The sequence below is a fragment of the Bos taurus genome, chromosome 7, assembly GCF_002263795.3.
Source record: "Bos taurus isolate L1 Dominette 01449 registration number 42190680 breed Hereford chromosome 7, ARS-UCD2.0, whole genome shotgun sequence".
Lineage (NCBI taxonomy): Eukaryota > Metazoa > Chordata > Mammalia > Artiodactyla > Bovidae > Bos > Bos taurus.
In genome coordinates this window covers 8604654-8617346 of record NC_037334.1, presented here as the reverse complement: position 1 = coordinate 8617346, position 12693 = coordinate 8604654, and the positions used below count along the sequence as shown (strand labels likewise).

Sequence of the window (12693 nt, the reverse complement as noted above, 5' to 3'; positions counted from 1 at the left end):
AAATGGCATCCAGTCTCATCACTTCATTGCAAATGTATGGGGAAACAATGGAAACAGTGACAAACTTTATTTTCTTGGACTCCAAAATCACTGGAGATGGTGACTGCAGCCATGAAAATGAAAGACACTTGCCCCTTGGAAGAAAAGCTATGACCAACCTAGACAGCATATTAAAAAGAAGAGACATTACTTTGCTGAAAAAGGTCCACATAGTCAAAGCTATGGGTTTTTGAGTAGTCATGTATGGATGTGAGAGTTGAATTATAAAGAAGGCTGAGCGCTGAAGAATTGATGCTTTTGAACTGTGGTGTTGTAGACTCTTGAGAGTCCCTTGGACTGCAAGGATATCAAACCAGTCAATCCTAAAGGAAATCAATCCTGAATATTCATTGGAAGGACTGATGTTGAATATGAAACTCCAATACTTTGGCCAGCTGATGCAAGGAACTGAGTCCTTAGAAAAGACCCTGATGCTGGGAAAGATTGAAGATAGGAGGAGAAGGGGATGACAGAAGATGAGATGGTTGGATGGCATCACCAACTCAATGGACATGAGTTTGAGCAAGCTCCTGGAGCTGATGATCGACAGGAAAGCCTGGGTCACTGCAGTCCATGGGGTCGCAAAGAGTTGGACACGACTGAGTGACTTAGCTGAACTGAGTAATAAAAAGAACAACATATGATTGAGTATATGTTATCAAACATTCTAATATATCTACATACTTAAAATAATGAAATTGCATGCAATAATTTTGTGAATAGTACTGGTGAGAGTGGGCACCCTTGTCTTGTTCCTGACTTTAGGAACACCGTTGAGGATAATGTTTGCTGCGGGTTTGTCATATATAGCTTTTATTATGTTGAGGTATGTTCCTTCTATTCCTGCTTTCTGGAGAGTTTTTATCATAAATGGATGTTGAATTTTATCAAAGGCTTTCTCTGCATCTATTGAGATAATCATATGGCTTTTATTTTTCAATTTGTTAATGTGGCATATTACACTGATTGATTTGTGGATATTGAAGAATCTTTGCATCCCTGGGATAAAGCCCACTTGGTCATGGTGTATGATCTTTTTAATGTGTTGAAATCAAAAATAAACTAATGGGATCTAATTAAAAGTAAAAGCTTATGCACAACAAAGGTAACTATAAGCGAGGTGAAAAGACAGCCTTCAGAATGGGAGAAAATAATAGCAAATGAAGCAACTGACAAACAACTAATCTTAAAAATATACAAGCAACACCTGCAGCTCAATTCCAGAAAAATAAACGACCCAATAAAAAAATGGGCTAAAGAACTAAATAGACATTTCTCCAAAGAAGACATACAGATGGCTAACAAACATATGAAAAGATGTTCAACATCACTCAGTATCAGAGAAATGCAAATCAAAACCACTATGAGGTACCATTTCATGCCAGTCAGAATGGCTGCGATCCAAAAGTCTACAAGCAATAAATGCTGGAGATGATGTGGAGAAAAGGGAACCCTCTTACACTGTTGGTGGGAATGCAAACTAGTACAGCCACTGTGGAGAACAGTGTGGAGATTCCTTTAAAAACTGCAAATAGAACTGCCATATGACCCAGCAATGCCACTGCTGGGCATACACACTGAGGAAACCAGAAGGGAAAGAGACACGTGTACCCCAATGTTCATCGCAGCACTGTTTATAATAGCCAGGACATGGAAGCGACCTAGATGTCCATCAGCAGATGGATGGATAAGAAGGCTGTGGTACATATTCACAATGGAGTATTACTCAGCCATTCAAAAAAATACCTTTGAATCAGTTCTAATGAGGTGGATGAAACTGGAGCCTATTATACAGAGTGAAGTAAGCCAGAAAGAAAAACACCAATACAGTATAATAATGCACATATATGAATTTAGAAAGATGGTAACAACAACCCTGTATATGAGACAGCAAAAAAGACTCTGATGTATAGAACAGTCTTATTCACTCTGTGGGAGAGGGAGAGGGTGGGAAGATTTAGGAGAATGGCATTGAAACATGTATACTATCATGTATGAAACGAGTCGCCAGTTCAGGTTTGATGCACGATACTGGATGCTTGGGGCTGGTGCACTGGGACGACCCAGAGGGATGGTATGGGGAGGGAGGAGGGAGGAGGGTTCAGGATGGGGAACACATGTATACCTGTGGCGGATTCATTTCGATATTTGGCAAAACCAATACAATATAGTAAGGTTTAAAAATAAAATAAAATTTTAAAAAAAGAAAAGAAAAATGGTAACGACAACCCTGTATGTGGGACAGCAAGGGAGACACAGATGTATAGAACAGTCTTTTGGACTCTGTGGGAGAGGGAGAGGGTGGGATGATTTGGAAGAATGGCATTGAAACATGTATAATGTCATACAGGAAACGAATCACCAGTCCAGGTTCTATGCAGGATGCAGGAGGCTTGGGGCTGGTGCACTGGGATGACCCAGAGGGATGGTATGGAGAGGGAGGTGGGAGTGGGGTTCAGGATGGGGAACACGTGTACACCCGTGGCAGACGCTGATGTATGGCAAAACAAATACAAATTGTAAAGTAAAAAAAATAAAATAAATAAATAAAAGAACCAAATTTTTAAAAAAGGAAAAAAAATTTTGTGAATAAATGAAACATCAAATTTTTGTTGAAAAGTATGATCAAACATAGGAATCCAACCAATTCAACCAGAGCATACAAAACAAAAGACTCTTTCAGACAATACTTTTTATCAAGAAAGTAAATGACTAAAAAATTGAAATATATATACAGCATCATTGGTAATAAAATAATTTCAAGTGTTATAATTAATAATAATTAAAGCTCTTTAGTGTGCCCATTTTCATATAAAACATTTTTATGTGAATATCCAGAGATAGACAAGATACTGAGATATATAATTCCAAGTAATGCTGCAGTAGGCATGTATTTGCATAAATCCCTTGGTCAGGATTTATTTTTGCAATCCTTATTGTAAAATTCAGATTTAAATACAAGAATGTAGGGAAAACCACTAAACCATTCAGGTATAACCTAAATCAAATCCCTTAAGATTACACAGTGGAAGTGATAAATAGATGCAAGGGATTAGATCTGATAGACAGAGTGCCTGAAGAACTATGGATGGAGCTTCATAACATTGTTCACCAGACAGTGATCAAAACCATCCCCAAGAAAAGGAAATGTAAGAAGGCAAAATGGTTGTCTGAAGAGGCCTTACAAATAGCTGAAAAATGAAGAGACACAAAAGGCAAAAGAGAAAAGGAAAGATATATCCATCTGAATGCAGATTTCCAAAGAATAGCAAGGAGAGATAAGAAAGCCGTCCTCAATGATCAATGCAAAGAAATAGAGGACAACAATAGAATAGGAAAGACTAGAGATCTCTTCAAGAAAAGTAGAGATACTGAGGGAACATTTCGTGCAAAGATGGGCTCAATAAAGGACAGAAATGGTATGGACCTAACAGAAGCAGAAGATATTAAGATGGGGTGGCAAGAATACATAGAAAAATTATACAAAAAAAGATCTTAATGACCCAGATAACCACAATGGTTGATCACTGACCTAGAGCCAGACATCCTGGAATGTGAAGTCAAGTGGGCCTTAGGAAGCATCACTATGAACAAAGCTAGTGGATGTGATGGAATTCTAGCTGAGCTCTTTCAAATCCTAAAAGATGATGCTGTGAAAGTGCATCACTCAGTATGTCAGGAAATTTGGCCATAGTGGCCACAGGACTGGTAAAGGTCAGTTTTCATTCCAATCCCAAAGAAGAGCAATGCCAAAAATGTTCAACTACTGCACAATTTCACTAATTCTACATGTAAGCAAGATCATGCTTAAAATCCTCTAAGATAGTCTTCAACAGTACATGAACTGAGAACTTCCAGTTGGACAAGCTGGCTTTAGAAAAGGCAGAGGAACCAGAAATCAAATTGCCAACATCCATTGCATCATAGAAAAAACAAGAGAATTCCAGAAAAAAGATCTACTTCTGCTTCATTGACTACACTAAAGCCTTTGACTGTGTGGATCACAACAAACTGTGGAAAATTCTTCAAGAGATGGGAATTCCAGACCACCTTACCTGACTCCTGAGAAATCTGTATGCAGGTCAAGAAGCAACAGTTAGAACTGGACTGGTTCCAAATTGGGAAAGGAATCCATCAAGCTGTGTATTGTCACCCTGCTTATTTAACTTATATTCAGAGTACATCATGTAAAATGTTGAGCTGGATGAATCACAAGCTGGAGTCAAGACTGCCAGAAAAATACCAAAAGCCGCAGATAGGCATATGACACCATTCTTATGCTAGAAAGTGAAGAGGAACTAAAGAGCCTCTTGATGAAGGTGAAAGAGGAGAGAGAAAAAGCTAGCTACAACTTAGCATTCAAAAAACTAAGGTCATGGCATTCAGTCTCATGACTTCATGGCAAATAAATGGAGAAACAATGGAAACAGTGATAGACTTTATTTTCTTCAGGGAATAAAGGCTATGACAAACATAAACAGCGTATTAACAAGCAGAGACATTACTTTGCTGACAAAGGTCCACATAGTCAAAGCTATGGTTTTTCTGGTAGAGAGTTGGACCATAAAGAAGGCTGAGTGCAGAAGAATAGATGCTTTTGAACTGTGGTATTGGAGAAGACTCTTGAGAGTCCCTTGGACTGCAAGGATATCAAACCAGTCAATCCTAAAGGAAATCAATCCTGAATATTCATTGGAAGGACTGACTGATAATGAAGCTGAAGCTTCATTACTTTGGTCATCTGATGTGAAGTCTGACTCATTAGAAAAGACCCTGATGCTACGAAAGATTGAAGACAGGAGGAAAAGGGAACAACAGAAGATGAGATGGTTGGATGGCATCACTGACTCAATGGACATGAATTTAAGCAAGCTCCAGGAGATGGTGAAGGACAGGGAAGCCTGGGTTGCTGCAGTCCATGGGGTCTCAAAGAGCCAGACATGACTGTGGGATTGAACAACTCGGTCAGGATCTTTCTAATTAATATGAAAACCAAGCACTTGACTTAGTGAGTGAACAAGAGTAACAACATACCATAACCTACCTTAGAACATTATAGTGATTGCAAAAAATTTTATTTATGATGTAGTCATAAATAAATGTAGTCCTCATACTACATTTATGATGTAGTCCCCTTATGCACTTCATTCCCCATTATGTTAATGATACTCAGAAGGGTTTAATGTTATGCTCAATAAAAGTGAAAGTGAAGTGGTTCAGTCATGCCCAGCTCTTTGGGACCCCATGGACTGTAGCCTACCAGGCTCCTCTGTCCATGGGATTTTCCAGGCAAGAGTACTGGAGTGGGTTGCCATTTCCTCCTCCAGGGGATCTTCCCAATCCAGGGATTGAATCCAGGTCCCTGGCGTTGTAGGCAGACACTTTACCATCTAAGCCACCGGGGAAGTGCTCAATATTTTAAACCAAATAAGAGATGGAGTCTTGATTGGAATCTCTCAGGAGGCTCCCAGTTTTCAAACACTGGAGCAGTGATTCTCAACCAAGAGTGATTTTGCAATTAAAGATATTTGGCAATATTTGAAGGGGTCCTACTGAATTCTTCTGACATACAGGACATCATCCAATGCAAGTAATCATACTTCCCAAGTATCAACACTGAGAAGGTGATGAAACCTATTCTAGACTAGCACTTCTCTAAATCCATTGCTTCTGCAAATTACCAAGGATTGTATTTCAAATGTAAATTATTATTCAGTAGGCCAGATCAGGGGCCCATGTCCCTGCATTTGTAACAAGATTCTAAGTGTTATTTGATAGTACAGGTCCTGGCCTGTGGATGACAATTTGAGTAGCAAGAAAATGGTCTGTGTTAGATTCAGGTGTAAGTAGTTTTAGGCCTTCACCCAGAATCTTCCAATCTTTCTTAATTTTGAAAGAAAAAATTTTTGGTCACCTGTTAGGTAGTGATAAATTTTGTGTTTGATTTTTTATAAAAGTATTAGTTAAGTTACTCAGTTGTGTCCAACTCTTTGCGACCCCATGGACTGTAGCCCAGCAGGCTTCTCTGTCCATGGGTTTCTCCAGGAAAGAATACTGGAGTGGGTTGCCATTTTCTTCTCCAGGGGATCTTCCCGACCCAGGGATCGAACCCAGGTCTCCCGCATTGCAGGCAGATGCTTTAACCTCTGAGCCACCAAAGTGACATCAAATAATTTCTATTAGGATAATATTTTGCAGTAGTCACAATAAGATCCTCCAAAAGATTTCTACAGAAAAATCTCAAGAACTTTGGAATAGCCTTATTTACATAACTAGTTTAATTACAATAGCAGAGGAAATAAGGTTGCTGATCATTTTTCTTGATATAAGAGTATTAGCACATCCCAGTACACCAGCCTCAAGCTTCCTGTATCCTGCATCGAACCTGGACTGGCGATTCATTTCTTATATGATATCATACATGTTTCAATGCCATTCTCCCAAATTATCCCCTGCTCCCTCTCCCACAGAGTCCAAAAGACTGTTCTATACATCTGTGTCTCTTTTGCTGTCTCACATACAGGGTTATCATTACCATCTTTCTAAATTCCATATATATGCATTAGTATACTGTATTGGTGTTTTTCTTTCTGGCTTACTTCACTCTGTATAATTGGCTCCAGTTTCAACCACCTCATTAGAATTGATTCAAATGTATTCTTTTTAATGGCCGAGTAATATTCCATTTCATGTTGATGTATGGCAAAACCAATACAATATTGTAAAGTTATTAGCCTCTAATTAAAATAAAGAAATTTAAATTAAAATAATAATAATAAATAAAACACTGGGAAAAAAGAAAGCATCACACAAAAAAAGAATATTAGCACAGATATCCAGGTCAGACTTATACAGTTATGATTTTTCTAACCATTAAAGAGAGGGGAAGAATTGGAATTAGAGAGAGAGTTAAAATGCCATACACCTGTATTTGAATATGAAGGAAGGACCGTGAACTATGGAATGGTGGTAGCCACTGGAAGTAAAACAGGAAATTGAATGTAACCTGTTCTGGAGTATCCTTAAGGATCACAGTCTTGTAGATATCTAAATTTTCGCTCAATGAGACTTCAGGCCTCTGATCTTAAATAATTTTATGACAGGTACTTTTTTAACCCACTGGTGTGGTAATTTGTTATTGGAGCAATAGGAGCCTAAAATATATTTGTTCAGTCATCTACCATTTCTAGGAGCTGAGCTAAAGATTTTCGATTCATGTGGGGAGCTGCCCGTGAGAACGGGGTCCTTTGTCTGAAGGACGCAGCTCTGGGAGCTGCCTCAGTCCTTGAGGGTTTGCTTGCAAACATAGCTCTCTGTCCCGCCACCCCACAGATTAGGCGCTTATTTACTGCAGGCACCTGGAGTTCTGTGCAAACTTCTCACGCACAGAGAAATGTTATCTGGTGTAAGAAATAATAACAGGGAGCAATTCCCATGCTCTCAAGATTTCCTGTGACTTGTTTGTAAGGTCAACCAAGAAAAAATGTCAACTGTCTTGTCTTTCTCACGCTTTTCTGTATAAATATAAGATGCTGAATAAAGTTGGTGTCAGACTGCGTCCCTTCGTGGTGACGTGTCTGAACCTCTCGACCCCATCTTTGTAGTCTCTTGCTTTAGTTTCTTTCTTAGCCCCACCTTGCACGTTCTCGGGACCTGATCGACTTTGCCGGCTGGCTCCGGCAGGTGGCGCCCGAAGCAGGGACTCGAGAATCGGAGTGCGACGACGGCCGCTGCCCGCCAAGATTGAGGTAAGTAAAGAGGAATTCCTAAGTAATTAAAAGTAAAGGGCAGGGAGGGTGATTTTCGAGAGTAATAAATCATGGAACAAGGCAATAGCCGCCAGTTATTTGTACATATGTTGAAAACTATGTTAAAAGGTAGGGGAATTCATGTAAATAAGTTACAGCTAGAAAAGTTTTTACTTTTTATAGAAGAGGTTTGTCCTTGGTTTCCAGAGGAAGGAACAGTTAGTCTGGAAACTTGGAAAAAAGTAGGAAAACAATTGCAGACATATTATTCCTTACATGGTCCCAATCGTGTTCCTGTGGATGCTTTTTCTTTGTGGACTCTCATAAGAGACTGCCTGGATCCTGAACATGAGGGACATAAAATTCAAATGGCTCTCAGGGATTCCACAGGACCCGAAGTTACAGAGCCTTCTGCCCTTCCACCTGAGCCGCTTTATGCTGTGCCTGAGGGAACAGCTTGTAAGGCTGGAGGTAGTGATGATGTGTTAAGCTCTGATGAACAGGAAGAGTTAAATGAACAAGTGGCTCAGTACCATAGAGAGGATATGCCTTGGAGATGATGGTTAACATGCAGTCCCCCTCAGGAAAAGGGGAATTAAAACATTCAGGGCTTTCTGAAGAACAGCTGGAGAATTTAATTCAGAAGATTGTTATAGCACTAAAAAAGGATGCACAGGGAGACTCCCACTCCAGCCAGCCTGCGCCTCCAGCATATCCTCCCTCGGTTCTTGCTGGACTCGATCCACCTCTGCCTTTCGTAGAACCGTGAGAGCTTATATCTATCCCTGCTTCTTTGCCCGGTGAAAACATAAAAATTAAAAGTGAGATATTATTATCTCCTCTTCAACAAGCGATTAAGCGAGCTAATGAAGAAGGAGAACATATTCCTGGGTTTTCAGGAATCTATCCAGTGTTTGAAAATGCTCAACAGCAGAGGTATTATGAGCTGCTGCCCTTTAAGCAACTGAAAGAGTTTAAAATGGCTTGTGCACAATATGGCCCGACTGCGCCGTTTACTCAGGCTATTATAGAGGCTTTAGGAAATCAAAATCTGCCACCTAATTATTGGAAACAGGTTGCTCGAGCTTGTTTATCTGGAGGAGATTATTTACTATGGAAATCTGAGTTTGCTGAGCAATGTGGGATATCAATCGGTGACATCAATCGGCGACAGGGACTGAACACCACTTATGAAATGATGGTGGGAGAGGGAGAATATCGAGACACTAATAGTCAACTTAACTATTTGCCTGGAGCCTACCCTCAGATTAGTGCTGCGGCTCTACAAGCATGGAAAAAACTTCCAAATTCTGATAAAAATACTGAAGATTTATCTAAAATTTGCCAGGGGCCAGATGAACCATATCAAGATTTTGTTGCCCGCCTGCTTGAGGCAATTGGTAAAATGATAGGGGATGAGCAGGCGGGGATGGTGTTGACTAAACAGCTTGCTTATGAGAATGCCAATTCGGCTTGTCAAGCTGCCCTGAGACCTTACAGGAAAAAGGGAGGCTTATCCGATTATGTACGAATTTGTGCTGATATCGGCCCTTCCTACATTCAAGGCATAACTTTGGCCACGGCATTACAAGGGTTATTGCCTTAGCTGGTTTTAGTGGACGGTTGATAATCATTATCCCTCAGATAAAATTTTGCAATTTGCTCATTATCACCAATTTCTCTTCCTCAAAATCATTGTTTCTCAGCCCCTTGCCGATGCCCTAACTGTATTTACTGATGGCTCTTCTAATGGAATAGCTAGTTTGATTATACAGGACAATACTACCACCTGGCATACTAATTATAAGTCTGCTCAAGAAGTAGAACTATTTGCCATTTTTCAGGCTTTATTACAAATTTCTGCTCCATTTAATTTATATTCTGACAGTCAATATATCATAAGAGCATTAAACACTATTGAGACTGTTCCATTTATTGGTACCCTGAATTCTACTATCCAAACTCTTTTTCTTGATATACAACATATCATTTGTTCCAGAGTTAATAAATGCTATTTTGGTCATATTCGTGCTCACTCTGGGCTTCCTGGACCTTTAGCACGAGGCAATGCTTTGGCTGATGAAGCTACACGTATGATATTTCCTTCACTGGAACAAATGGCAAAAACTTCCCACAGCTTACACCATCAAAACAACAATAGCTTAAGACTTCAATTTGGCATTACTCGAGAAGCTGCCAGACAGATTGTTAAGCAATGTCAAACATGTCCTCATTTTTTTAGCGTCCCCCACTATGGAGTTAATCCTCGAAGATTGTTGCCAAACGATATATGGCAAATAGATGTTACCCATATTCCTGAATTTGGTAAACAAAAATTTGTTCATGTTACTATTGACACCTTCTCCGGCTTTTTACATGCCTCTCTACAATCCGGAAAAGCTAGCAAACATTGTATAGCTCATTGCATTAAATGTTTTGCTGTTATGGGAACCCCTAAAACCATAAAAACAGACAATGGTCCAGGATACACTGCAAAAAGTTTTCAATTATTTTGTACACAATTGTCTATCTCACATAAAACAGGTATCCCTTATAATCCTCAAGGTCAAAAAATCATTGAACGGGCACATCAAACTCTCAAACATCAATTACAAAAACTAAAGAAGGGGGAATTGTATCCCAATACCCACTCCAACTCTCTAAACCATGCTTTATTTGTTCTAAATTTTTTACAATTGGATATAAGTGGCCGTTCAGCAGCACAGCGATTTTGGAACTTTGATGCACAAACAATAAGACCTAAAGTCTTTTAGAAAGACCCACTTGTGGGAAAATGGTATAGACCAGATCCAGTACTAATCTGGGGACGAGGACATGTTTGTGTTTTCCCACAGGATGCCAAAGCGCCGCGCTGGCTGCCAAAAAGGTTGGTACGCACGGCGGAGACGATCTCTAGCAAGCCAGATAAGGAGATTGACGATTCAAAAACATGATAAATTACCATCTCGGCAACAACTTCAGACATTGCTGCGAGAGGCACAGAATCGTGTTGCTGTGCAGGGTGATCCAATATCGCCTTTAAGCTTCCTGATAACCTTATTAATTATCTTAAATCATATTAACACTGCACACTCTAAAAAATATTCAAATGCTTACTGGGCTTATTTTCCTGACCCTCCCCTTCTCCAACCGGTGGTCTGGGAGGGTCAGACCATTCCCATATACACTAATAAAACTGTTTTATTTCTTGCACCTTGTTTAATTAAAAAACTAATTGATGATCTATGGATGATAAAGGCTTCCATGTATGGAAATGGTCTGCAGTTAAAGGAACATAAGTGTGCGCCTATATAAAAAGAAAGGGGGAGATGCAGGGAGCTGCCCGTGAGAACGGGGTCCTCTGTCTGAAGGACACAGCTCTGGGAGCTGCCTCAGTCCTTGAGGGTTTGCTTGCAAACATAGCTCTCTGTCCCGCCACCCCACAGATTAGGCGCTTATTTACTGCAGGCACCTGGAGTTCTGTGCAAACTTCTCACGCACAGAGAAATGTTATCTGGTGTAAGAAATAATAACAGGGAGCCATTCCCATGCTCTCAAGATTTCTTGTGACTGTTTGTAAGATGTATAGGTCAACCAAGAAAAAATGTCAACTGTCTTGTCTTTCTCACGCTTTTCTGTATAAATATAAGATGCTGAATAAAGTTGGTGTCAGACTGCGTCCCTTCGTGGTGACGTGTCTGAACCTCTCGACCCCATCTTTGTAGTCTCTTGCTTTAGTTTCTTTCTTAGCCCCGCCGTGCACGTTCTCGGGACCTGATCGACTTTGCCGGCGGGCTCCGGCAGATTCACACAATAAGCTTCTCTTAAATAGGGCATTTTGTGTTGAACTCCTACCATATATAGGAGGAAATCAGAGTCACTTTAGAGATCTTTTTCCCATTAGTTTATACAGAAAATTTTTCTTTATCTAAATGTAAATGTGGCTCTGATTTTGAGGCCTTTGAAATTTAAGATAGGAAAAGTACCTCATTATTGAAATTAATATCCTACTTTAAATCTTTGTGTTAACATTTCTACATTCTTTCTAGTTTGTGTTAATTCCAGCATTCTTTTTTTATTTTTCTTACTTCTATCCTTCCAACTTTCTTTCAAGTTTTCCTTCAACACAATGGGTGAGATTACTAATGAGACTGTGTGCAATACATATATGTGTGAGTGGGTTTATTTCAGAGACTGGTGGATACAGATGAAGGCACATATAAACATATATGTACTCCTAACCTTGAACAAGGTTTGTGGACTCAGCAAATATTTCTATGCATTGCATCCATACCTCACAATATCCAAGTGAAGCTAGAATTTATCATCTCATATTTCCTTATGAAGTGAAAACTGAGGCTCAGGGCAATTATACTGTTAACAACATTACAAAGAAATTAAAACTTATTGTGCACCTTTTTAAATTATTCACAAATGGAACCATGTAATATACCCTTAATTTTTGAAATTTAGAAAATGGTATATTTTTAAAATGTGCAGTTTAATGTATGTAATTACATGTTAATGAATTAGCTAAAAATTAAACATTTCTGAGTTACAACATGAATTAAACCATGCTGCATGGTTTAGGGTAATATGCTAAGCACAGGTAATTGAGTCACACTGAAAATTGATTGAGATAGCTCTTTTAGGAAGAAAGGAAAGTGTCAAAGTGTTTTATTTATATATTTTATATCACATATATCATTTAAATATGATATTTATATTATCCATTGACTTTTACTGATTATGAAAGAAATTAGAATGGGGAAAATATTTCATTTAGAGAACTGGAAAGAATCATATTTGTAGGCAGCAGCAATGGAATTTCTTCAAGCAGAAGCAGAAAGATATAATTACACCAAACAATCCTTTGCTCCAGTGATAAATCTCTTTACACACAAAC

General features: G+C 39.2%; 1 pseudogene; it reads left to right on the top strand.

The window, feature by feature from the left end:
- The first annotated feature begins 7182 nt into the window (after positions 1-7182).
- Positions 7183-9409, top strand: LOC107132600 (endogenous retrovirus group K member 7 Gag polyprotein-like; annotated as a pseudogene).
- The last annotated feature ends 3284 nt before the right edge of the window (positions 9410-12693 follow it).